The sequence below is a fragment of the Cetorhinus maximus genome, chromosome 4, assembly GCF_964194155.1.
Source record: "Cetorhinus maximus chromosome 4, sCetMax3.hap1.1, whole genome shotgun sequence".
In the NCBI taxonomy this organism is placed as follows: domain Eukaryota; kingdom Metazoa; phylum Chordata; class Chondrichthyes; order Lamniformes; family Cetorhinidae; genus Cetorhinus; species Cetorhinus maximus.
In genome coordinates this window covers 154,449,331-154,476,860 of record NC_135882.1, presented here as the reverse complement: position 1 = coordinate 154,476,860, position 27,530 = coordinate 154,449,331, and the positions used below count along the sequence as shown (strand labels likewise).

General features: G+C 40.9%; 1 protein-coding gene across 5 annotated transcripts in view; it reads right to left on the bottom strand.

Annotated features, from left to right (window-relative positions):
* Positions 1-27,530, bottom strand: part of LOC144679962 (protein tyrosine phosphatase type IVA 3-like) — a 166,685-nt gene that overhangs the window by 90,539 nt on the left and 48,616 nt on the right. The window contains exon 1 of one of the 5 annotated variants that reach the window (XM_078540974.1): positions 11,434-11,781. The exons of 3 other annotated variants lie outside the window; for them this stretch is intronic. The gene's annotated coding sequence lies outside the window, so the exon portion shown is untranslated. One more of the 5 variants, XM_078540976.1, reaches the window with a different exon arrangement.

Below are 27,530 nucleotides of genomic sequence, written 5' to 3'. Positions count from 1 at the left end.
TCTTGCCATCATTGAGGATGGGGATATTTCTGGAGTCTCCTCATCCTGTCAGTTGTTTAATTGTCCATCACCATTCACTACTGGATCTGGCAGGACTGCAGAGCTTAGATCTGATCTGTTGGTTGTGGGGTCATTTAGCTCTGTCTATCACTTGCTGCTTGTGCTGTTTGGCATGCAAGTGATAGACAGACCCTACACTACTGTACCTGTACATTTCTTTTGTTAATCTTGTGTTGATCAACAACATAAGCAATGTATATTTATATGGTGCCTTTAATGTTTAAAAAAAAGCAGCAATAACCTGCTCAGTTTAGGTCCTGCCAGGGCCACTCAGCTCTGGACCATATTCTAGTCTTGGTCCAAACAAGGACAAAACAGCTGCCCTTCGCATCAAGGCAGCATTGGACCAAGGGTGGCATCAAGGAATTCAAGCAAAACTGGAGTCACTGGGAATCAGGCAGAAAACTCTCCACTGGTTGGAGTCATACCTTGCACAAAAGGAAGATAGTTGTGATTGTTGGAGGTCAATCAGCTCAGTCCTAGGGCATCGCTGCAGGAGCTCTTCGAAGTAGTGTCCTAGATCCACCCATCTTCAGCTGCTTCATCAATGGCCTTCCCTCCATGATAAGTGGCCATAAGGTCAGGGGTGGGGATGTTTGCTGATGATTGCACAATGTTTAGTACCATTTGCAACTCATCAGTAACTAAAGCAGTCCCTGTCTGTATGCAGCAAGACCTGGACAACATTCAGATTTGGGCTGAGAAGTGGCAAGTGACATTTGTGCCACACAAGTGCCAGGCAATAACCATCTCCAACAAGTGAGAATCTAACCATCTCCCCCTGACATTCAATGGCACCACCATCACTGGATCCCCCACTATCAACATCCTCGGGGTTACCATTGACCAGAAACTTCTGGACCAGCCATATAAATACCGTGGCTACAAGAGCAGGTCAGGGGCTGGGAATTCTGCTGCAAGTATCTCACCTCCTGACTCCCCAAAGCCTGTTCACCATCTATCTACAAGGGTCTACAAAACCCATCTCATAGTACTTCACAGGAGCCTTAACAAACCAAATTTGATATCAACAACATAAGGAGATAGACCAACAGCATGATGAGAGGGGTGGGTTTTATTGGAGAGTCTTAAAGGAGTAAAGAATTAGAGTTGATGGGGTTTTGGAATTCTAGAGCTTGGGGCCTTAACAGCTGAAGGCATGGCCAGCAATGGTAGAGCAATTAAAGTTGGGGGATGCACAGGTGAGGGTGTAGGGCTAGGGAAGGTCTCAGAGACAGAGGGCAAAGGCCATGAAAGAACTTGAAAACAAGGATGAGAACATCTAGGAGCCAATATAGGTCGGCGAGTACAAGGGTAAATGGGGGTGGTGAGAGTTAGAACATAGGCAGCAATCATTTTGAATGAGTTTAAGTTTATGGGGCATGGGGTGTGGAGCGTGGAAAATGGGAGGCCAACCAAGAACAGTCAAGTCCAGAGATAATGGCGTGGATGAAGGTTTCGAAAAATGAGCTGAAGCAGGAGCAGAATCAAACAATAGAAATAGGCAACCTTAAGTGATGGTGTTGTGCACATGTGGTCATAGCTCATCTCCAGGTGAAATATGGCACCAAAGTTGCAAACAATGTGACTTAGCCTGGGAGTTGCCAGGGATAGGAACAGAAACAATGGCTAGGAAATCTCATCAAATGACACCAGAGTGTTACTCTGAGCTCACATATGGCATGGCCAAAGAGTAAGCTTCACTATACAATTCCAATAAAAAGCCTCAATCCCAATGTCACTGCGCCATTCTCCCATGCCAGTTATGCTGTAGCCCTAGTGAAGTATCCATTAGAGGCAGACATGCACTGGGTTTTTAATAGGAATTGGACCAAAATTGACCATATTTGAACCATACAACCAGCAGACTTTCATACAATAAATCTTCAATAGATTTGAAACCAGTTATCAAAAAGGTGAAAAAAAATGTCTAAAGCACTTGGAGATTTAAATTGAGTAGCATAAAATTGAAGGGCCTAGGTCCTTCCTAACCACTCTACTTATTTTCACTAGCAGAGCTGCCAATAACCTTCAACGTCATTTGTAAAGCAATGAATGGACCAAACTTACATCAATTAAAATAATCTTAGTACATTTAAGTCTGATGGTATTCAGTTGGTGTTAATTGAAATTGATCTCAAAATATATTTTAATGAAATTACAGTGTCTTATCGTTTTATTTTCCTTCATAAATAGAATAGAATTGCAGTAAGAGTGCATTAATAAGAAGTAAACTATTGGTTTAAAATGCTGCTGGGAGGAGGATTCTTTTTTGATAGAGTACTCAACTGTTGACTAGCAACTTGTTGACTAGCAACTAGAACAAAATACTGCAGGCTGTAACCTAAATGATTTTGCTTTCTTTGTTCTTGGCACAAAATCAACTGGAGCAGCTGATTTCGTTCTGCACGTAGTTCCAAGTCTACATTTTCTTTTTCTTAGAATTGCTCATCCTCTCAAAATGAAATCGAACTCCATGTCATTCAGATGGCACACACGATTAATATTCCATGTGTTAATTGTTTTAAGCAACACACGCCACTTTTTTCTAGGTAACCCACTTCATCGCAAATCCTTTGCGAACAAACGGAATTGTTTTACCATCACGTAACCCCCTAGCAACTTAGCCACCAGCTAATAAAATTCACTGAGGACAGCTTCATCTTTCTAACCACCTAACCAACACAGTTGTTTAAATTCACTTTTAACTTGGCGCTCTGGCATAAAATTGGTGACCTCCGAAGATCCAATCGCACTAGATACTAGTATTTTCACGGGCCCCATAGACCACAAATAACCACTTATTTTAATGCTAAAGTTATTAGGTGAGCAGCAGCACCACTGGAGCAAGCGATGCATAGAGGTTATATATGTTTTTTCCAGTAATACTTTAACAGGACTAGATATAGATTAAAATGGCCTTAATGTTTAGCGAGAGAAAGAAATCTTCCTTGTATATGATGATATGAGGATTAATGCTGATAATAAAAACACCTGCCAAAAAGAGTGCAAATGATAACAAATAGTTCCTATAATCACACCACATAGCTAACCTTTTCCACCAACTCAATACTCAGACTGAACTAGGATTTTTGAATGGGCATCCCCATTAAACCCCAGACCCCAATCATCTACATTATAAAGCCTGCCTACTTCAGACTCAATATCACCATCTCTGCTCTTACCTTGGCCCATCTGCCACTCAAACCCTTATCCTAATCAGTCATCATCTCCAGACTCAGCCATTCTAATGATTGCAGGACTGATCTCATTTTCTGTAAACTTTTATTCATCCAAATCCCGCTGCCCATAACTTAATTAGTCTGGAGTACGTCCTTTTCACTCCATTTCTGATCTATAATGACTGCTCCCTTCCCCCCACCACCTCACAAAGACTTGTATTAAAAACTGATGGTCACACTCCTCCAGCCCTGCAACCTCAGTCGCATAACAGTTGTAGTACATTCTCATCTCTCTTCAGCTACCAGGCCCTAAAAGGGTGTTAGTGACCATGGACCTCTGTGTTAATCTGTCCTGGAGGAGTGGATCATCTTCATTGGTGCCACATTCTGTTTGCAAGGCTCCATAAAAAGGTCATTCTTTGTCTACCTCGATCTCTTCCATCCACATCAGACTTTCTAACTAATTTCTCATTACGTGCCCAAGAAATTCCAACTGTCTCTTCCTGATCTTGGGCAGCCGAGTTCTTCAGATTTTACTAGCGCCTCTTCATTGGTAGTGTGACTTACCTAAGATACCTCCATTATTCACCTCAAAAACCACAACTCTGCAACTCCAATTCTTCTCTGCTTTGCTTCACTGATTGTCCAATACTCACTTCTGTAAGTCAAAATTGGTGTGATGTAGCATTCCAGGATTCTCAGCTTTGTTTTCATGGCCAATTTTGAGTCGATCAGAATCTTTTTTATTTTTTGAAATGCGACTTTTGCCATTCCAATCCCTCATCTTATTTCCTGGCCGCACTTGCCGTCAGATACTAACATACTTCCCCCGTTAGGCAGCAGCTGGAATTGTGCAAGCAGTTCTGGTCGCCATGTTATAGGAAGGACATAATTGCTCTGGAGAGTGTACAGAGGAAACTTACAAGAATATTGCCAGGGCTTGAAAATTGCAGCTATGAGGAGAGATTGGATAGGCTAGAGTTGTTTTCCTTAGAACAGAGAAGGCTTAGGGGTGAGTGAGGTGTACAAGATTATGAAGGCCTAGATAGAATAGACAGGAAAGACCCATTTCCTTTAGCAGAGAGGTCAATTCCAGGGGGCACATATTTAAAGGTGATTGGTAGGAGGATTAGAAGGGACATGAGGAAAACTTCTTCATCCAGTGGGTGGTCAGTGTCTGGAATTCACTGCCTGGTTCGATGGTGGAGGCAGAAACCCTCAACTCCTTTAAAAAGGTACCTGGATCGGCACCTGAAGTGCTGTAACATGCAAGGCTACAGATCAGATCAGGTGTTGGAAGGTGGGAATAGAATGGGTGGCTAGTTTTTAAAAAAAAAAATTCTCTTTTGGCCAGTGCAGACATGGGCTGAATAAGCCTCTTTCTGTGCATAACTTTTCTATGGTTCTATGGTAACAAAATTTGTCTACCTGTTTGATCTTTTCATTCTACACTGTGATCTTACATTCTGGTATGTCTTTGTGGACACATTTTGTTTCCTACAATTTATGTCCAGCCAATTCTTCACACTTTTACTCACTACTCTATCCAAAATCTTTAGCAGTTCTCTTCAGAGGCGGCAATAAGAACGGCGTCAGCAGCAAATCTTATATTATTAAGATTGCAATCTCCAACTAATAATCAGAGAAGAGGCCCTTCGGCCCATCGATTCTGCACCGACATGTGAGAAACACCTGACCTACCTACCTAATCCTATTTACCAGCACTTGGCCCATAGCCTTGAATGTTATGACGTGCCAAGTGCTCATCCAGGTACTTTTTAAAGTATGTGAGGCAACCCGCCTCCACCACCCTCCCAGGCAGCGCATTCCAGACCGTCACCACCCTCTGGGTAAAAAAGCTTTTCCTCACATCCCCCCTCAACCTCCTGCCCCTCACCTTGAACTTATGCCCCCTTGTGACTGACCCTTCAACTAAGGGGAACAGCTGCTCCCTATCCACCCTGCCCATGCCCCTCAATCTTGCACACCTTGATCAGGTTACCCCTTAGTCTTCTCTGCTCCAATGAAAACAACCCAAGTCTATCCAACCTCTCTTCATAACTTAAATGTTTTATCCCAGGCAACATCCTGGTGAAGCTCCTCTGCACCTCCTCCAGTGCAATCACATCGTTCCTATAATGTGGCGACCAGAACTGCACACAGTACTCCAGCTGTGGCCTCACCAAGGTTCTATACAACTCCAACATGACCTCCCTACTTTTGTAATCTAGGAAGGTCTTCAATACGTCTAAGAATCCCTTGAGAAGGGCAATTGAACCGCTGCTGTCGATCTGGTGTAGGTACACCCACAATGCTGTTAAGGGAGTTCCAGAATTTTGACCCAGCTACAGTGAAGGGATGATATATAGTTCCAAGACAAGATGGTGTGTTGTTTGGAGGGGAACTTGCAGGGGATGGTGCTCTCATGCATCTGCTGCCCTTGTCCTTCTAGATGGTAGAGGTCATGTGTTTGGAAGGTGCTATCAAAGGAGCCTTGGTCAGCTGCGGAGCATACCTTGTAGATGGTACATAGTGCTGCCACTGTGCGTCAGTGGTGGAGGGAGTGAATGTTGAAGGTGACGGATGAGGTGCCAATCAAGTGAGCTTTGTCCTGGATGCTGTCGAGCTTTGAGTGTTGTTGGAGCTGCACTCATCCAGGTATGTCATGAGCATTCCATCACATTCCTGAGCGACTCGCAGCAGAATTCCCAGCCTCTGACCTGCTCTTGTACCACTGTATTTATAAGGATGGTCCAGTTCAGTTGCTGATCAATAGTGACCCCCAGGATGTTAACAGTGGGAGATTCAGTAATGGTAACACCACTGAATGTCAAGGAGAGATGGTTGGATTATCTCTTGTTGGAGGTGGTCATTGCCTGGCACTTGGATTGATGTACATTCATGCCATACAAGTCTGAACGTTGCCCAGCTCTTGCTGTATACGGTCATGGACTGCTTCGGTGCCTGAGTCATGATTGATGATCACTGCAATTATCAGCAAACATCCCCACTTCTGACCTTATGATTGGGGGAGGGAGGGGGACGTGCAGAAAGGAGGTCATTGACGAAGCAGCTGAAGGTAGTTAGGCCTTGGACACTACCTTGAGGAACTCCTGCAGCAATGTCTGGGCTGAGATGATTGACCTCCGACAACCACACCCATCTTCCTTTGTGCCAAACATTACTAACAAGTGGAGAGTTTCCCCCACCGTTTCCCATCGAATCCAGTTTTGCTAGGGCTCCTTGATGCCACACTCTGTCAAATGTCGCCTTAATGTCATGGGCAGTCACTCTCACCTCCCTATACAAACTGAATAAATCTGGGGAGAAAAACACATCCATGTCAGACCCTCCTTTTAATCTCCAAAGGGAAAAATAGAGAAGTTATCATGGAAAAGGGACCAAGTGTTTGCAAGATGGACTGAATACATCTAAGACTTACTTGAGGACAACAGGCGAAAGGGACAGCGAACAATTAAGGAAACATGGACGGTCCAATGACAAAGAAAAAACAGCAATAAGTTGAAAAACAAAGCCAAAGGTGCAGATCAAATAGTCAAGGAGCAAATTAAAAGTTAAGACTTTGGAATAGCCAAACTCAAGTCTTATTTTTATTGACACGGTGTGAGGCAGTGGCGTGGTGGTATTTTCACTGGACTAATAATCCAGAGACCCAGGGTTATCCTCTTGGGATCCAGGTTCAAGTTTCACAATGGCAGATAGTGGAATTTGAATTCATTAAAAATGCCTGGAATTAAAACTCCAATGATGACCATAAAACCATTGTCAATTGTTGTAAAAACCCATCTAGTTCACTAATGTCCTTTGGGGAAGGAAATCTGTCATCCTTATCTGGTCTGGCCTAAGTGTGATTCCAGATCCACAGCAATGTGGTTGACTCTTAAATGCCCTCTGAAATGGCCTAGCGAGCCACTCAAGTTTCTCAAGGGCAATTAGGAATAGGTGACAAATGCTGGCATAGTCAGCGACACCCACATCCCATGAATGAATAAATAACCCCAGAAGATTAACGTAAATCAACACTTATTGCACTTCTTAAGAAGCCCAGAGCAATTGAATGTGAACTCTGTCACACTCAGCCCGATGACAATGCGTCATATTACTAAAGATCCTTCTTCAAGTACTGATGAATAGGACCAAGAGCAAGGTAAAGCCAGAAATTTCAGCCCTTCAAAGTGGTTTTGTGGAAGATAGAGAACAAGAAATGCTATCTTTATGGTATGAATGGTATCAGAAAGAGCAGTAGAGATGAAAAAGGATGCATCCATGTGTGTTATTGATTATAGCACACATTTGATAAGTGAAACATTAAGAACTGATGAGTATGTTAGAATCTCTAAAATCTTAGTGATAAGAAATCTTTATTGGGAACAAACTGCAGCTGTATAAGTTGAGAATGATTGACGTTTATAGGACTAGACTAGCTATTTCAAGTTCATATTTTACCATGGGTAGTTGTCAAACTGAATTTAATAAATCTGATATTAATGTAAAGCTTCGCGCACCCGTTAACAAGCACCACATGTATACGATGAAATGGGGCTGCATTCGAGGAAGGAGTTTAAAATGAAAGAAGTCTGGGACTGATTGTATAATCATCACTTTTAAAGGTCAAGACAATTGTGGCAAATAAAAATACTTAAAACGCAGAGTACAAAGAATTTTGGGATCATGCTGAGGCTTCAGAGTTCATTTCGAATAATGCATTTTTGTGTTGTGGCCAGAACCGAATATACATGTTGGAGAAGAAGAGGAGACTGTCAAGGCCGATCCCAAATGTAAAAGGTGACAAGCTAAGCATCATAAAATATTTTATATGTCTGAAGTCATCTAGGCTATGGTAAAGATATACAAGATTTGCTGTATTACTTAAAAAAAAACACACGAGGGTATGAATTCACATTTGGACAAGGGAGCCCATGATACATCTTGTAGATTCTGTGGCTCATGGGCAGCATAAACATTAACATGGACTGAACGACCAGGTTGTGTCCTGTAAAATCCGTGCATCCCTTTGAGTCCTCACGATTTGGCCCTTGAACCGGAGAAACTTGGGGAACGATTTTCAACTCGGCGTGCAGGGGCCCGACACACGAGCGTGAAATAGCGTGCAATGACATCAGTCAAGCATCCTGATGTCATTGCGCACTTGCGCGATATTTTGATCGGCACGGCACGCATGCGATTCAGCAGCTCGCCCAACAATTAAGAGGGCTATTAAGCCTCTTAATCAATTAGTTAAAATGAATTTTTCACAGCTCGACCCAACCTTACAGTTGGTGGACGGGCGAATAGGCCAGGCAGCCTTTGCATTTTTTGTGAAACTTCATCCCCAGGCAGAATGAGGTTTCAAACAGTGACTAAAAATAAAATTTTTTAAAACTCATTTTTCACATATCCCTGCTCATGTGGCAAAGTCACATGAGGGGACATGTTTTCCTTACTTTTAAAATCTTTATTTTTAATATTAACATCTTCAGCTCCCTGAGGCAGGGCGATTTCACTAAGCGCACCCCCACGTAACTTCAGCGTTTGCGCTCCTTCCGCCCCCACCCTGGCAGCGCTGAGGTCATCAGCGCACATTTCACACTTACTGGGCGTTAATTGGCCAGCCAGCATTAAATCGCAGTTGGGGCCCGACTGCAGGCAGTGGACCGTTGCACGGCCACTCCCGGGCCCGCCCGCCTGACGAGGGGAAAAATCCTCCCCTTGATCCTATTTGGGCTTATATATCTGTGTGTTTTGTAGAGCTGGAGATTTATCTGTTCTTAGCAATGTTGCTTAATTTATGAATAATCTCCAATTCAGAATGTCAAACTTAGTTAACCATCAGCAATGTTATATAGATACAAATTAAAGACCTCGAAGGTTAGACAGCACACACTTGAGCATTCCTGAGGGCACAGGTCTTGGGCCTCTCCTGCATTTCTGACAATTAATTTGAAAACAGGTACACAGAAGAACTTCATTCTTTGATGATATTTGAAAAAATCTGCCAAATAGGATAGTAAAAGGGAAAAAAAGGAACTACAAATTGCATCTTATTTCCTGTTACTTTGTTTGCTGCTCAACTTTTCCATTATACAGCAAATTGCGTTACCCGGCACTGTACCAACCAGAATGCTCTATTAACTAGAATTTCCGATGCTCCCCCTGCTAGTTCCAAATTAAATAAAGCTGTTGAAGGGCACCGTACTCTACATGCACCTAAATTAGAGCAGATAGACAGTGTTTTACAATAATGGTTTGTGTTGAAACGTTCAGAGGGTGCCACATCTCCAGCAAATGTAACTCCCAGGTAACCAACATTTTTGCCGCATCACCTATTCCCGATGCATGCCGGATAACAATCATTTTACTGTACATTACTATATCCACATTTCCAAAAACAGATTACATAATCTTTTACACATACTACACTCCAGTAAGCCGCAGCAATTTAGCACCTCCATGTCTTCCAATTTCTCAGCCTGTCGTTCAGAGGAACACCTACACTTCAACCAACTCTGATCTCAAAATGCCCAATTTTAACTATTTGACAATAAATAATATAAAATCAAACATTAAAATAAGGACGGGATATATGTTAGAATAGCAGACTTCTACTGTATCTGCACAAGCTGTTCCAATTATCACCTGACCACTAATGTCACAAGGCCTAAGATTTACACTTAGTCTTGGCGCCCTATGTGTAATGTTTTACAAGATTTCTCTGATTTTATATAAAAATATACATAGAGATGATGTTTTGGGGACCAGACACGTCCAAATTGATTTCACACAAAAGGTCCCATTTAGTCAGCAGAGGGAATGGATTTTTACACTAGATTTAAACCCACGTTCCAGAGGCGGAAGAACAGCATACTAGCTAATAGCGCAAGCCAGCTGCTTTCCTCCATTGCCAGCCTTGCATTTTTTAATTTTTATTTTCTAGATGGATACTGTTGTCAAAGAACCAGCAAGTTGTACATTATAAATAGTCTGTGATTAATCTTCAAACTAAAGAAATCGCATTATGCTGGGACCGAGTGGACATACCTTTTTACTCAAATGGTTTAAGAAATTATTCTAATAGATTTAAGAAAGGTTACAATGACTTCTAAAATTACCAATTTAAAAATATTTCAATTGCCAGCCCCACCCCAAATCAAGGTTTCATACTTTAAACGTTCATAGAAACTAATTCATAATGAATGAAAACTGCAATCAACAGGTATTATAACACTCCAAATGCTTTATAAAACACCAAGTTGCAAAAAATATATCTTTCAAGGATTACTTTGACAGCAATGTCCAATATGCCATAATAAAATAAAGTAACATCTTTTATACCCTCCAATAGGCTCCCTAAATTCACATTAAATTCGATCCTGAGAAGATGGATGTTACTTTTTAAACAGGGTATGCTGTTTTGGGTAGGGAAAAGAGGTGTGCACCATTCCTCATGAGCAAGCAACACACTTCTTTTTGCAGCAGTTAGGTTGAGTTGTGATTTGTATTAATGTACTGTAGGTTAAGGTTGAACATATTTTTTAAAATAGTAACATATATATGCATGCAGAGATAGCATGCACACATCTTCTGTATAAACTATCTTTCTGTCCAATGTTGAAATGAAAAAAAAACACAAATTTAATAAGTATGCACACACAGACTTAAACAACTACTTTTATGTTATACAGTTGTTACATTTCACATGTCTTTTAAAAAAGTCAGCAGACAGGGAGCCTCAGCACAGTAGAACAACCAGGGGACAGTTTAGCAACTGGTGACAGCATCAAGCGTGACTACATTAATAGTTTACCAACATCAATTGTAATACTTACGTTCCCTTAAGAGTTTTATGTTGAAATCTCAATAGTTAACATAATCCTTGAGAATTAGGATTCATGCAGAGTCTCCTGCCCAGCACAGATCTCTAAATCAGAAAATACACTTAACCAAGCCTTTTAAACGGGGAACAGAAATAAACTTACTGAGTGACAAAATGTGGTGGTTACTTCCTGCTCAAAAGCCATAAAACCCTGTTGGCATTTTCTTGGGAGTCTCCCCTCATCAGCAAAGGATTCACATTCTTCCCAAAGCTTTCCGCTTTGACAGTCTGAACACAAACAATGTAGTTTTCAAAAACTTTTGATAATTTATATGTGCACAAGAAACGTACAAATACCTCATCTGGCAAGCCAGCCAAAACTGACAGAAACACTCTGCAGCTGCAGCAAGATGTTCTTTCCCCGTCTGCTTATTCGAATGCTTCGGACTTTCCCCTTATTTCTCAGAAAGCCCAAACGATGTATTTCCTGCAAGTCAATGTTTGCCTATGCAAAGTCTGTGTCCAATTAGCAATTGCAAATGACAGCTTAAAGGAGAGAAAAAAAAAAGGAGGCCGCCTCAGTGGGGAACTGAACAGCTATTCAGTTGGCTGTAGCACAAATCTGTAAGGTCTAGTTGCTCTGGGCTAATGCCAGCACCTGGAGCAGTCCAACCCTTTTCAACAGAACAGTATGTTATTCATTTTGGTACAAGTTCTGAAGCATGTCATTCAACAAATCAGAAAAATAAGTTTACACCCCATTTTATAAATACAGAAATAGGGAGGACAATGACCGGAACTCTACATAGGTTGAGCCTGCCCAAGTCATTCATTGAAAGGAAACCTGGGATTTAATCAACTGCTAAACTAGTGGAGAAACAAAAATGCATTTAAAAAGGAACTTTTTAAGCATCCAGCATACTTTTTATTTTCAGGATACAATTTCCTTACACACTTAATAGCTTTCTGATGGAAATAATCTCCCCATTCTTTTTCAGGAGGGCCTGAACCACTGAGGGCAACAGATTCCCCTCAAAGTATGTGGTAGATTCAACAGCACCAATGGCAATAACTATGCAGGCTTAATCAGCAGTGGCTTGAAAGTTGTGAAACATTCTTTCAGCAATGCTCAAGAAATGAAAGTGAGACAATTTTTGTCAAAGTTATTTGTCTTGCACTTATCAGGACAATTTACAAGAAATTGTCAAGGGAAACAACATATTTATACTGTATGAGAAGAGTCTGCCGATTGGTTGGCAAGTGGACTCTGGTAGAGGCATTGCCATGGAGAATGCACCAGTTGATGGTGACTGACAGTTAACTTCCAATCACTATTTGAAATTTAAACCAGGCAGCTTGATTCTGATTGGTCGCAACAATGCCCTGGGGAATGAACACGTGAATGGCTCTCACTTATTTTACTTAGCTGAAACAGGCACAATGTGTTTTCATGTGCCCGTGTCAGTTAAACAAAATACGTAACAGCCATTCACTGGTTCATTCCTCAGGGCAATGTTGTGACCAGAGTCAAGCTGCCTGGTTTAAATTTCAAATAATGTTTGGCAGTTAACTGTCAGTCACCATCAATTAGTGTGTTCTCCATGGCAACGGATCTACCAGAGTCCACTTTCTAACCAATCAGCAGTCTCTTCTCACAGTATAAATGTGTTATTTCCCTTGACAATTTCTTGTAAATTTCATTTCAAGACAAAAAGCTTTGACAAAAAATGTCTTTTTTCAGCAATACTCAAGTTCTGTACTACCAAATGACTTCCATTTCTGTTGCAGTACATCTGCAACATCTGGAGGTAGTATCGACAGGTCAACAAACAGAAAGCTGCAAGCAGGCTCGCTCATGGCGAGAAAAAATAGCGATTGCAAATAAATGCTAAAGTTGCCAGTGTCGATCATCATGCTTGGGAGAGCATAATAAAAAGAGATGGTTCCCCTCCTCAGGAGGTGGTGACTTTGTTCCATTACAACAATCCCATTGTCAGCAGAATGCAATGTAAAATACATTAATATTTCCTTTTGGAGTTTTATTTTAAGCAGAGCATGGGCAACACATTTAAAATGTGCATTACACTTCATTTGGATTCTTGAAATTATTTCTTATTATGTAACTTCAGAGACATTTGCATGACTGCAATCTTCAGACTGGTTCACAGATTACAAATTTCTGTTGCACAAACCATACACAGTTTTTCTTCCACTCCACCTGGTGGCTCAGTTGAGAAATATCAAAGTAACCTAAAGACGGCAAGAACATCTTTCTGCCTACTTAAGGGCTCACTGCACTGAAGTGAAGTAATTCAATGTTTCAAATGTTTCGGAATCTTCAAAGAAATTTGATAGGGAACCTAATAAAGGCATTTCTGCTTTGAGTTGCATAAAAGGAAGTTGCACAGGTGCAACTGCAACACAAATGTGTGTTTCATCAATTTCATCACGGTCAAGGCACAATTGAAGAAATACAATTGCAGAATCAATAAATGTGCCCATAAAGCTGTCGAATTGTTTATTAACATCCTTTCGCGAAGGAGACCCACCGTCTTTACCTATTCAGTCCCATGTCAACTTGATTGATTTTTAACTGCCCTGTGAAAGGCTGAGCGAGTCACTCAGTTGCAAAAAACTGCTACGGTTCAAAAGATGACAACTAAGGATCGGGAGTAAACACCTTACCAGTAACATTCAGATACTGAAAATAATTTTTTTTAAAACTGCACATGGGTACCAAGGAGCAACTTTCAGATTTCCGGTGGCTCAACGCATGTTTCTGCAATCCTGGATGAGCATGTAATGGTAATTCTGCATTTGAATTTTCTCCATACAAGAGAAAATCTCCTGGAGTACTTACATGGTTAAGGTCTCACAGGCAGGAGAAGCAACCAGTGAACATGTAAACCTGTCAAGGTACTGTTTTTGGACTGCTGATCAAAGTAGGCTTCCGGCTTAATTGCTAACAAATCTTGTTGCATTAGTCCAGATATAATCCTTTACAGGATTTACAAACTCTGCACCCCACCTATTATAACTATCAATGGACACAACCCTGAAGGCTGTTGCTAACTTCGGAAGCACTGTCTGCATTAACAGCAAGGTGGCATCTAGAATTGCCAGAGCAAGTTCAGCATTTGCCCATCTACGCAAGACTGTGGAGGAAAAGCAATGTAAAACTGACAGCAAACCTTGCTGTACACAAAGCTGTAGCAATATCTACTCTCCTGTATTGCTGCGAGACATGGGGCAGAATTTTATGGTCTCCCACCGGTGAGTGTGAAGCTCAAAATGCAGCATGTGGCCTGCCCGCCACCTAACTGCCCCAACTTTATCTTATTTTACATAGGGCGATGGAGGCAAAGGGCAGTCCGCCTGCCTTTGGGCCTATTGAGGTTACATTAAAAGTGCCTGAACCTGCCTCTGCCATATTTTACCCAGGGGAGGGGAGAGTCTGGCAGCTTTGGTTGCGCAGGCTGGTGTCGGGCAAAGGGGAGTACCTCCTTTGGAGATCCCGTGTCCACTGCCCCAAAGTCATATACCCCTTTAACCCTCTTCCTCCCCCCCGCCCCGGCCTTTCAAACCTGGACACCCCAACCACCTCACTTCCCTTGCTGCCAGCCAGGCCAATATCCCAGACTTACCTTCAGTCCAGCCTCCATTGGCTCATCTCTTTAGTCCCAGTAGTGGCCACCACTCAAAATTGGCGTCACAGGGATGACAATGATGCCGCCCATCCGATTGGGTGCCTATGGTGGGACTTCTTCCCCAGATGGGGGACCTTATCCAATTAACACCCTGCTGAGTGTTAAATGGTTGCGAGGCAGCTGGTATCAGCACCGGTGCACTCTCTGCCAAATCTTCAGGTGGCAGCGTGGGAAGCCCAGCCATCCGAAAAATCCTGCTTATGGACTATCTACTTCACGCATATTAAGCAGTTGGACAGGTTCCACAAGAGATGCAGTCGGAACATGATGGGCATCAAATAGGAGCACAAATTAGCAAAACTGAGGTACTTCAAGGTACATGAATGTCTGGAATTGAAGCATTCAGAGCTCAGCTCAGATGGAATGGACATGTAGTACTTAAACTTGGACGCCACCTACGAGATAGGTCAGAGATGAAGGTTCAAGGGCTCCTTGAAGGCAAACCTCAGGAAATGTGGCATGTCCACCACAGACTGGGAGGAAAATGCACAACAAAAGAACTACCTGGGGAGCAGCCTCACAGTGCTATTGCTTCCTTCGAATAAAGGATACTAGTCAGCTGAGGACAAAAGGCAAGCTAGAAAGACTGGGCAGTCATAACAAAAATTAGACAATTTGCCCTTGTCCACATTGTGGAAAGCCAGTGTCAACACGAGCTTTGTCGAACATTAAAGATGCACACTTGGCAAGTTGGGTCAAACTTTTCCACTTGCTGTACATGTATTTTCTAGGTATCTTAATTCGTTCCCAACATCGATCTAGTAGGAATGCTGAGTTTCCAACTAACAGTTCTTTGCACTCATGTTTTACTACATCTGTTTTCTTACAACAGTAAATGAGGTTTCCAAATTTAACTGTCGTACTCCAGGTGAGAGCAGGGTCGCTCTGCTGGCTCTTGTATTGAGGCACATACAGGACTAGCGGCGTCTTAGGTAAACAGAATGAACTGTTTTCTGCATCTGTGCCCCAGTAGGGGGATCAATGGGGAAAGGAAGAAAATTCAAAGCAAGTTATGTTTAAAAAAGTCCAACTTGCAAGAATCTGCATATATCAATGTATGAGCAATAGCCAAATACTGCCATTATCTACTTCAGCATAAATCAGGGCAGATTCAGCACAATTAAAGTAAAACCATTCTCTTTCCTTTCAGCATTCAATGATTTGACTATTTTGCTGTACCCTATAGTATGAAAAGAGTATGTTACAGGACTCTTAACTCAAAGCCCGTCTTCTACCCTTGGCAGACTTGCCTCTTGGAGTTGTCTTCCATTACCACACCCAACTGATACGATGACTTAAGTCTGTAGTATGGTTTCCTATCACTTAACAGGGAGTGGCCAGTTTCACTCAAAAATAAATTCTCTTGCATGTAACCACAATATTTAATACTCTATCCATTTTCTCTCTCAGGAAACTCCCTAGATGTAATAAAAAATTACAAATGGAGTTCACAAACAAGCATGAATGCTTTTTACAGCTCAAAGAAACAAAACAAAATATTGAAAAGGGCCACGTATAGCGAGTGTCAGCCGTGGCTCAGTTGGTAGCACTCTTGCCTCCTAGACAGAAGGTTGTGGGTTCAAGTCCCACTCCAGACTTGAGTACCAAAATCAAGGTTGACATTAAGTACAGTACTGAGAGTGTGCTTTACTATCAGTGGTACCGTCTTTCAGATGAGATGTTAAACAAAGGTCTTTTATGCTCACCTAAGAGGACAGACGAGATTATTTCAAAGAGGAGCAGCAGAGTTGTACTCTGGCCAATACACTCAATGTCAAAAAACAGATTTTCTACTCATCATTACATTGCTATCTGTGAGATTTGCTGTAAGGAAATGTGACACCATTTTGCAAAGTTACAACAGCTCCACACTTCCAAAGGTACTTCATCTGCTCTGGGAATCCTCTGGTCATGAAAAGGTGCTATATAAATGCAAATCCTTCTTTTACTGGAGCATTTATAGTTGGGCATTTTTTAAAAATGCCTTCGTTTATATAAACCACAAAATTAGACAAAGACCCTTACTTTTTATATGTCCAAATAAGAATCTAAAAAAAACTTTGATATAGTTTTATTCACGTCATCAAAATTTTCCAAATCATTGGACAATCAATGAAATTCTGAAATGTAGTTATTAAAATAATTTATACAAGTGCAGACCAAAAAGAAATTACTTAGGCCAAGGAAGGCCTCAAATGGTACTCTTGCTGGTAGACTTGTAGCGTATAATATTAGAGATGTGGACATATGCCTATAGGATCCATTTAAGTTCCCATGTTTTGCCTTCTTTAGTACTTTTCAAAGACACTCAAATCACCACAGATATTGTTGGAGAAGTTGCAAATACTGACAACTTTTCTATTGACCCAATTTCTGAAGACAACATCAGCAAGTCAAAGGAAAACTCATCACAAGATCATTACAGTGCAGGAGGCCATTTGGCCCATCTTGTCTGCACCAGCTCTCCAAATGAGCAATTCACTTAGTGCCAGTCTCCCACCTTCTCCCCGTAACCCTGCATTCTTTCATTTCAGAAAACGATCCAATTTCCTTTTGAATGCCTCAATTGAACCTGCCTCCACCACACACAATGCATTCCAGACCTTATCCACTCATTGCATGAAAAAGGTTTTCCTCATGATATTTTTGCTTCCTTTGCTAATTAGTTTAAATCTGCACCCCATCATTCTTGATCCTTTTGCGAGTGGGAACAGTTTCTCCTGATCAACTCTTGCCAGACACATGATTTTGAATACCACTATCAAATCTCCCCACTACTTTCTTTTCTCGGAGGAAAACAATTCTAACTTCTTCAATCTATCTTCATAACTAAAAGTTCCTCATCCCTGGAACCATTGTCATGAATCTTTTTTACACGCTCTTTGTTCTCTTCACATCTTTCCTAATAACAGCAATACTCCAGCTGAGGACAAACTAGTGTCTTCTACAAGTTCAACACATCAGGCGGGCAAAGATAGCCTAGATGAGGAGTTCGTAGAATGTTTTTGGGGTAGTTTCTTGGAACAGCACATTCTGGAGCCAACCAGAGAGCAGGCTATACTAGATCTGGTATTGTGCAACGAGGTGGGATTATTAATAAAAGCTTCAGCAACATGTCTCTCTTTTCAATATTCAATTCTTTCCTACAAAGCAATTAATACAGAAACAGTTCTGTACACAAGAACCTTCTGTACTTACTACTAAACTACCGATAGACACAAAGAAGGTTTAGAGTTATAACAGAAAATATCTTAAGTGTAATACGTTGTAATAAGGTCTTGGTGTGAAACTTCAGCTACTTGCTTCATAGGTTTCTAAGAACCTGCCATCTCCAAAATAACCATTTGTCTCCATTTTCTTCCTTTTTATTTAGATCCACTTATAGTCACTCCACAATTCCCTTTCCATTAACTTCTTCTAATTCAACAGACCATGTTGCTAGAGTACCCCGCAAGCTTGGATCTCTCCACTCCTCCACAGACTTTTTTTTCCCCCAGTTTTACCATTTATTCCTAAATGCTGGTCTAGCTCTCTTCTGCTCAGGTCTTTAGATGGCACATCATTGGGCTCCCAGGCATTGTTTGTTGTTCATAGGCCCTCTGTGATTTTTTAAAAAATTACGGGATGTGGGCATCATTGGCTATGCCAGCATTTATTGCCCTTGAGAAAGTAGTGGTGAGCTGCTTTCTTGAACTACTGCAGTCTCTGTGGTGTAGGTACACCCACAGTGCTGTTAGGGAGAGAGTTCTAGGATTTTGATCCAGTGACAGTGAAGGAACAGCGATATATTTCCAAGTTAGGATGGTGAGTGGCTTGGAGTGGGAACTTCCAGGTGGTGGTGTTCCTATGTGTCTGCTGCTCTTGTCCTTCTAGATGGTAGCAGTTGTGGGTTTGGAAGGTGCTGCCTAAGGGGCCTTGGTAAGTTTCTGCCGTGCATCTTGTAAACGGCACATACTACTGCCATTGTGCGTTGGTGGTGGAGGAAGTGAATGTTTGTGGAAGGGGTGCCAAACAAGCGGGTTGCTTTGTCCTCTATGGTGTCAAGCTTCGAGTGTCATTGATGCTGCACCCATCCAGGCAAGTGGGAAGTATTCAATCGCACTCCTGAACTGTGGCTTGCAGATGGTGGACAGGCTTTGGGGAGTCAAGAGGTGAGTTACCCACTGCAGGATTCCTGGCCTCTGACCTGCTCTTGTAGCCACAATGTTTATATGGCTAGTCCAGTTTAGCTTCTGGTCTATGGCAACCCCCAGAATGTTGATAGTGGGGAATTCAGTGATGGTAATGCCATTGAATGTTATGGGGGGGGGGGATGGTTGATTCTCTCTTGTTGGAGATGGTCATTGCCTGGCACTTGTGTGGCACGAATGTTACTTGGCACTGGTCAGCCCAAGCCTGGATATGGTCCAGGTCTTGCTGCATTTGGACATGGACTGCTTCAGTATCTGAGGAGTTGCGAATGAAATAATCAGCAAACATTCCTACTTCTCACCTTATAATGGAAGGAAGGTCATTGATGAAGAAGCTGAAGATGGTTGGGCCTAGGATACTACCCTGAGGAGCTCCTATAGTGATGTCCTGGAACTGAGATGATTGACCTCCAACAACCAGAATCATTGTCCTTATGACTCCAACCAGTTAGGAGTTTTTTCCCGATTCGTATTGACAGGGATGCTGGCTAGGCTAGCATTTACTGCTTGTTTAGAGGGCATTTAAGAGCCAACCACATTGCTGTGGGTCACATGTAGGCCAGACCAGGTAAGGACAGATTTCCTAAAGGGCATTAGTGAACCAGATGGGTTTTTACAACAATCGACAATGGTTTCATGGTCATTAGACTTTTAATTCCAGATTTTTTTTATTGAATTCGGCAGGATTCAAACCTCAGTATTCGAACCAGAGCACTGCCCTGAGTCTCTGGATTACTAGTCCAACGACAATACCACCACACCATCACCTCCCCCTAGGGCTCCTTGATGCCACACTTAGTCAAATACTGCCTTGATGTCAAGGGCAGTCAATCTCACCTCACCTCTGGAGATAATAAACTTCAATTCCAAAAATAACATTGCTGGTCACTGTGGGGCAGCATTTTTTAACTGGCTGGTCCTAAAGCTATCAGAAGAATGCCATACTCCAACAGTGTGGCTACAGGGTCCTGGTGCCTATGTTGCAAGTGCCCTTTATCGACATGATATAATCATCAGTAAAACGGGAGAAAAAGTCTGTGGAGAGATCCAAGCTTGAGAAGTAGTGTAGCAACATGGTCTTCATTGCTTTGGTGTAGGAATATACTAAATTGTATGATTAACTGACTATTCTCAGTTAGACACAATATCCAACAGTGTGTATAGGGATGTTGGATCAATGTAACTTTATAAATTCTCTTCGTAACATTGAAAATTTTAATTAGATGCTACAAAGGTTGGCTTTTCCAAGTAAAATAATCCTAACCTCCTTAACCTTTTCTCAGAACTTAAATACCCACTACGAAGAATAATCTCTCTTGCTCATCTCTGCAATCTCTCAAGGATAACCTCATTCCTATGAAGAGGTGACCAGGATTGCACATAATACTTACTCTAGATGAGTAATGCTGCTTATAGCCACAGTACAGCCTCTTCAGATTTGCACTCTATCTGAAAGGATCCCTGGACTTACATTTTATTGACAAAAAAAATACACCGGAGCTAAGCACTGCATTGACAGCTTTATAGATCTACTTTGACTGCTAGATTGTTTCCGGAGTACAGAGCACACAGTTGAACTTAAAAAATACACTGACTTTGGTTCCTACCTTCGACTCCCACACTAATCACTTTTCAGCTATCTGCAATGAACTGTGATTGCTACTTCAGTTACCTATCCCTAAATCTTTGTTAAACTGGTTACCTTGCTCTTCATTATTTGCTCCGCCTCATTTTTATATATTCTTCAAGCTTGGGAAATATTTACTGCTACACAATTCTCCATGTTAGTGAGAAGGTTGGGGAATGGCACTAGGTGAGTTGCCTATTTGGAGAGCTGGTGCAGACATGGGCCAAATGGTCTCCTTCTGCGCCATAACAATTCTGTGACTGTGCTCGTTTACCTTTGCTTGCTTTTGCTCCAATTCTAAAACAATCATTAACTTTCTCAGTGGCAAAATGGAATAAAAAGTGATAATGTTGCAACACCCATCACCACTTCTTATATAAGAAAATCAAAAGCAGTTCTTTTTAAAAAAAACAAAATGTATTCTTGCAGCTGCAATCCATAAAACGATTTACCAATTACTTATTTACTAAAAGCTTTTTTTGGTGCTTCGGGCATATAAAATCTTAACAAGTCAAGCAATTTTCGAATTTATCTTAGGTGAAATTTATTTAATATGTAAATTTTAGACCAACAGCAATATTGGTCATCAAGGCTATGCTGTTTGCAAACCCATTCCTTCCACTTTCCAAGAGATGCAAACATTGCAGACAGAATATTGTTACTCAGAAATCAAAAAAAAAATCATTGACAATTAATTTATTATTTGCTGCCCAGAGTTAAAGAGAGAATTCTTTCTGGCTATTAGTCATTGTTATCTTTATTTTCCAAGAAGCAACCAACTTCTCACTTTTGCTGTTAAATATGTGCTTACCTCCAATCTGGTTTTATATATCTACTAACATGCACATTTTCTGGACCTCAAAAGAAAGGCAATAAAAATAAGTACGTAGTTAAACAACAGACTATAGTAAAGACCACCATTTATCTTTGTGACAAATAATGAAGCATTTTATCCATGATTCTGCATAATATTGCTTCTGTAATTGTGTTGGCATGCAAGGGATAATAAAACAGCATCACTTTCAAATTATTAAATGCCAGTCTAACTTGGCATTTAATGAAACAATTAGACTGGCTGTTGTTGAGTGATTGCCCAAGGGAGGAGTCAAGCATCCAACAAAACTGAACACCTTGTGAAGTATGTTCAAGTATGCAAAAGGAGCTGTCATTCAAAAGTGTTTAATAAGTAGTTTAAATTCACTGGGACCTGATAAACGGCTTGGAAACTATCAACCTGTTTTTTTCCAAATCACAGTCTATCCGGAATCCATTAGGATAGTTAGACAGTACAAAGATATTCTGTAGTGAGGGAAAACTGCAAGGTTTCCTATTCATCTATAAATAATATTAAATCTAAGTAAAGATAGAATTTATGGGACTTCTAAAATGGGGACTAAACTGTGTGCACGTGCCCTAGCTGAAAAATCTCTTGTCCATTAATCCCACTTCACTTTAACACTACACTTGGTCTTGATTTCCCATTTGCAATGCCTGAGAGATTGACTGGTATCCTTAAATAATTATTCAGAATTGTTTAATGGTTTGCTAGTTAGTTTAAAAATCTTAGCAGGATAATGATTATACCAATTGAAGTACTGTGCAGGGCTTCAAGTTTCCCGTTACAGAAAAAGTGCAAGTCACAGAATGTACAAAGGTTCACCAGAGACACCATGAACAAGAAAATAAAAAAAAATGAAAGAATTTTTGAATGAACATTTCCAATTGATTTCTATACAGAATTTTTATTTAGAAATTTCTATTCTTAGTCCTAGTTAGGTTAAGAAGCATAATTAAGTTCAACATACATCAATATTTAATAGACACCATGAAGAAGTGAGGCCAAACTTCAACATCTGTCAATCCACTGAATTCACAATCTGAAGGAGGGATGGGGGAATCCAATGTATAATATTTGCTAAGTCACTCATGTCCTCTGGAGGCTAGCTAAGAATAGTAGAACTGTAGAGCTTCAGTTTCAGGGTTTGTACAGGATTAATATTGTTAGAAAGATTCTAGAAAGGACAGAAAATCAGGCAAAAGATTCAATTTGGTACCTTCAGCCCCATAATTCCATCATCAACTGTTGTCGCTCCAATTCCAAATGAGGAACATGGACAAATGGGTCATATTTTCTTGTTCACATGTAGGCTGCCAAAGGCACCTGGATCACCAATTCCTCAAATAACTCCAATTCACATTTTGGGAAATTAGAAGTGTTTCAAGAATGGCTTCCTGTGGTTGGAATGTAACATTTCTTCTACTTGTATTGGAATTAAATAACCTGCAAAGATAGCTGGTTAAAAATCAAATAGCATGCTTTGATTGCATTCAAAGCAAATCCAATCAACTTTTCTTCAAGCTGAGGTTTACATTTTCTTTCAGGATGCTTGAGCACATGGACACAGAAATGAAACTTGGAAAACAGAGGTTTTAAGAGGTCTGCAGTTTGAGAATAGTTACTTGATTTTTAAAAAATCCCAAGAATACTGCTGAACCACTGGAGATTCTACCTGTTTAAAACTGAGCGAGAATAATTATCTTTAGCTTGATCTCCACCTGTCAGCTGCAGTTATGCCATTTTCAATCCCAGGACTGATTCTTCTGGGATATTAGCCAAAAATCAAGGTCAGACAGCTGGAGGGGAAATAAGCCAGGATGGTGAGCACGGGGCAGGAAGTTTTGCCTGCTGGCTGAAGTTCAGATCCAAGCAGCCAGATCTATTGTGCTGCAAGCCAAGCAGGAAACTGATCAAATTTATATAGTAAAGCAAACCAGCTCCATTGTGAACCTCCTCCCTAAAGACAACAGGCACCTACATCAGCGGGGCCTTTAAGGGAAGCAAGAGGAAGCAGAGATCTTAAAATTTACGTCAGAACAATGGTGCTCTAGGTCATGAGTTAAAAGCTGCAACAGCTTCTTTTACTGTCGGCAGACTATGCTATCACAAATTAAATCTTAATGTGTTACTGTGCGTTTGCATCATTACTAGCCAGATGGGTGTAACCTTTTATAAACTAAAAGTTGTAATAAACCACTTCAAAGCTCTATTGGCTGCATTTACAGTATTAACTATGCAATTTCACTTTATTCAGAAGGTCAAAAAGATGCCCTGCAGCAGTAGTTTTCTTTCATCCATTCTTACAACAGTAACTTTCATTTACAGTGCCATTATAATATTGTACAATAAGAAATAGGGGTGAAAGGCCATTCAGCCCCATCAAGCCTGTTCAACCCCAATGAGTATAGACTCAACTTTTCCTCATAAGACAACCCCTTCATCCCAGGAATCAGACTAGTGAACTCTTCTCCCAGTGAACCCTTCTTCCAATACAAATATATCCCTCCTTAATGAGGGTACTAGGAATGAAGGGGGTTACAGAGGTAGGGAAGGGTGAGCCATGGGGAGAATTTGAACACTAGGATTAGAATTTTAAAATTGAATTGCTGTCAGGCCATAGGCCAATATCAGTCAGTGACCACAGGAGTGATGGGTGAACAAGATATAGTACAGTACAGTAGAAAGCAGAATTTCAGATAAGTTTAAGTTTGGCCAGGAGAGCATTAGCATACTCAAGTCTAGAAGTTACAAAGCAATGGATGAGGGTTTCAGCAGCGGATAAGCTGAACCAGGGGTGGATGTGGATAGTGTTAGAGAGGTGGAAGTAGGCGATCTTGGTGATAGACGACATATGGTCAGAAGCTCCTCTCAGGGCTGAATAAGATGACAAGATTTGAAAGGCTGAGGCTCAGCCTTAGAATGACAGTGACCAGGGACAGGGATGGCATGAGTGGCTAAGGAACAAAGTTTGTGGTGGGGAGCAAAGGTAACAGTTTCAGTCTTCCCAGTATTTAGTTCAAAGAAATTCCTGCTCATCCAGTCCTGCATGTCAGACAAGCAGTGAGATAATTCAGACAGGAGTTGTCAGGAGAGGTAATGGTGAGGTAAAGCTAGGTTTTTGTCAGTGTATGTGGAACCTGCTGTGCCTTCAGGTGATGTCGATGTAGATGAGAAATAAGTGGGAGAAATGGATAGATCCTGGAGAGACTCATTTTCATTAGAATAAGAGTAAGCTGTTCAAATCAGTCAAGTCTGCTCTAGCATATCAGCCTTGGCAACTCACTTTTTAAAAAAAACATTTTCCTCAGATTCCTAAATAATTTAAGAATAGAGTGAAAAAAAGGAAAGGCCGAGAAGGAGGATGACAAATTCAACAAGCTAGAAAGATTGGACAGAGAGCGAGAAAGCGAGAGAAAAAGAGGAAGGAATACAATTTTTAAATTTGACATTTTAAAAATCTTCCCCAAAAAATTCCAAATCTGAGAGAATGAGACTCCACACTTGTAATAGTTAATTTTCAGTGCCAGAGGAGTTGATTAACAATAAGTGTTTATGACTGGCAAAGGGTTACTTATGGCTGGTATGCCAAGACAACTTTTTGTGGAACATTTAACGGGAAATTGCAGGAAGGGCTTAAGGCAAGATGTCATTTTTGCGATGCTAACATCAGAACGATGAACCAGGCAGCAACTTTAGAATGCACCTATTTAAACACACAACTGCTCCTCGTCTGAAATGGTTGTACCAGTTAGCACTAAATAGTGGCGAGGCACAATTAGCCTTGCAAATTTTAACCAGAAAAACTGGCCCATTGACATTAATTCCAATTAACAATCTGAGCATGTTTTCTACTGCAAACCAACCTTAGCATAATCCCAAATAAAACATGATACAGTCCCATTGCACTGAATATAGATCAAAGTGTTAATACAAACTTGAGTGCCTGAACAAAACAGGTTTTTTTTTATATATTACGAGAAAAAGACTATTCAAATACCACAAGCATATTTTAATGAACAAAGGAACTTTGTGTACCAACAATGACAATTCAAGTTATTCAAATGAATTAATCTGACAGAACTTGTGAAATGTTGATAGTTTGCTGGTCCTTTGATTTAGAAAGTTACTCTCCTTATCTAAAGACTACAAGATGTCCAACATGCTGCAGACTATAAGAAATGTGTTTGAATATAATAAACAAGCAATGTTGCCAAGCCCTCAATTCTGGGGATGAGCCAGTGTAACTATCAGCATGCGTATGCGGGGTACAAGGTCAGACAAATTTACTTCCTTTCCCGTCATTACTATCATTACTATTGCAAATGTCTTGCGTTCTCTTCACAAGGCTGCACAGACTTAAATTCAATGACGGACAGATTGACCTCTAAGAAATTAGAGAAACGCTAACTTATCTTTTTCTTAAACCACAATGGCCTCCTTGATATTTTATTTGGTGCACAATGTATATTTTTTAAAGCAAAGCTATTTATAAATGCATTATACAACGTGGGCACTAAAGGCTCTAAACATCATGGAATTCCGGCTGCATCCTTCCAGTTAAGTAGGATGATGGACATGCAGAAAACCCTATTGGGGATTGGGAAGCTTCATATGGTGCACTTTTGCTGATGGCTGAAGAGGCCAATCCATAAGAAACAGGTTTTGTGACAAGTGCCACATATGAAGTGGTTATTAGGTGTTGGTTTCGGTGTTGGCACCTGTTGCCAAGCCACTGTAGCCACAATAGCACTTGCTAGCACACCCAGTGTCACCATTTTCCTCGGTTGTTGGCCAGTGTCTCCTAGGTGCAAAAAGAAAAAAGAAACGACATTTAGCATCTTCTTGTCAGGCTTGCAAGCATCCTTGAAATGGTGCTTTGGTCGTCCTATTGTCTTCTTGATCTGGCTACCTCGCCATACTGAAAATCCTTAGATATGCAAACGTCTCCCATCCTGCGAATGTGCCCTAGTCAGTGAAGTCACCTCTGCTTGATGACTGCCAACATGTTTGGGAGATTTGCCTTTGAGAGGACTTCCATGAAAAGCGCAAACAACAAGGATGACAGTTGTTGCGCTTCCTTTCCTGATAGCTGCAAGTCGTCTATCTTTCACAGCCATACGGTAAGGTGCTGACAACACAGGCCTTTAAGCAGCATATAAAAACAAAAAGCTAAAAGCTATTGCGGATGCTGGAAATCCAAAACAAAAACAGAATTACCTGGAAAAACTCAGCAGGTCTGGCAGCATCGGTGGAGAAGAAATCAGTTGACGTTTCGAGTCCTCACGACCCTTCGGCAGAACTGAAGTATAGTTAGGAGAGAGGTGAAATATAAGCTGGTCTAAAGAAGTCTTTAGACCAGCTTATATTTCACCTCTCTCCTTTAAGCAGCATCTTAGGCTTAAGTCTATACACAGAGTCAGCCAAAGGTGGTAGCTGCTTTCCCTGTGCATGTAACAATGAAAATACCAGAGATCAATTCCTACAGTCAAAGATACACTCAGTCTATCTACACATCCACAAGTTCTATCAGCGTTATGACTTTAAGGATTGGAATCCAGTCTTATTTTTCCATTTACATCACTTGCAGCTTGAATCCATGGCATTCTTACATTATATCCACTTTCCATTGCTAGGAAATTATATAAAAACTCAGCATAAAAACACACAGCAGTATCCACTATTTCCTATAGAAAATATTCAGAGTACAAAGCAACATCATACATGAAAACTTTAGGTTTCCATTTTATTGCTGAAAAGTCCCAAAATGACAGGTTAAAAAAAATGCTGCAAGGTGGTTAATTTCAGAAACGATTATTTCATACCATGCAGGCAGAGATCTTTTCATCTGTCCCATCTCTTCAGAAAACACAAATCCATAAGTACTAAGATAAAAGCAAAAAACTGCGGATGCTGGAAATCCAAAACAAAAATAAAAATACCTGGAAAAACTCAGGTCTGGCAGCATCTGCGGAGAGGGACACAGTTAACGTTTTGAGTCCGTATGACTCTTCAACAGAACTAAGTAAAAATAGAAGAGAGGTGAAATATAAGCTGGTTTAAGGGGAGGTGGCGGTGGGACAAGTAGAGCTGGA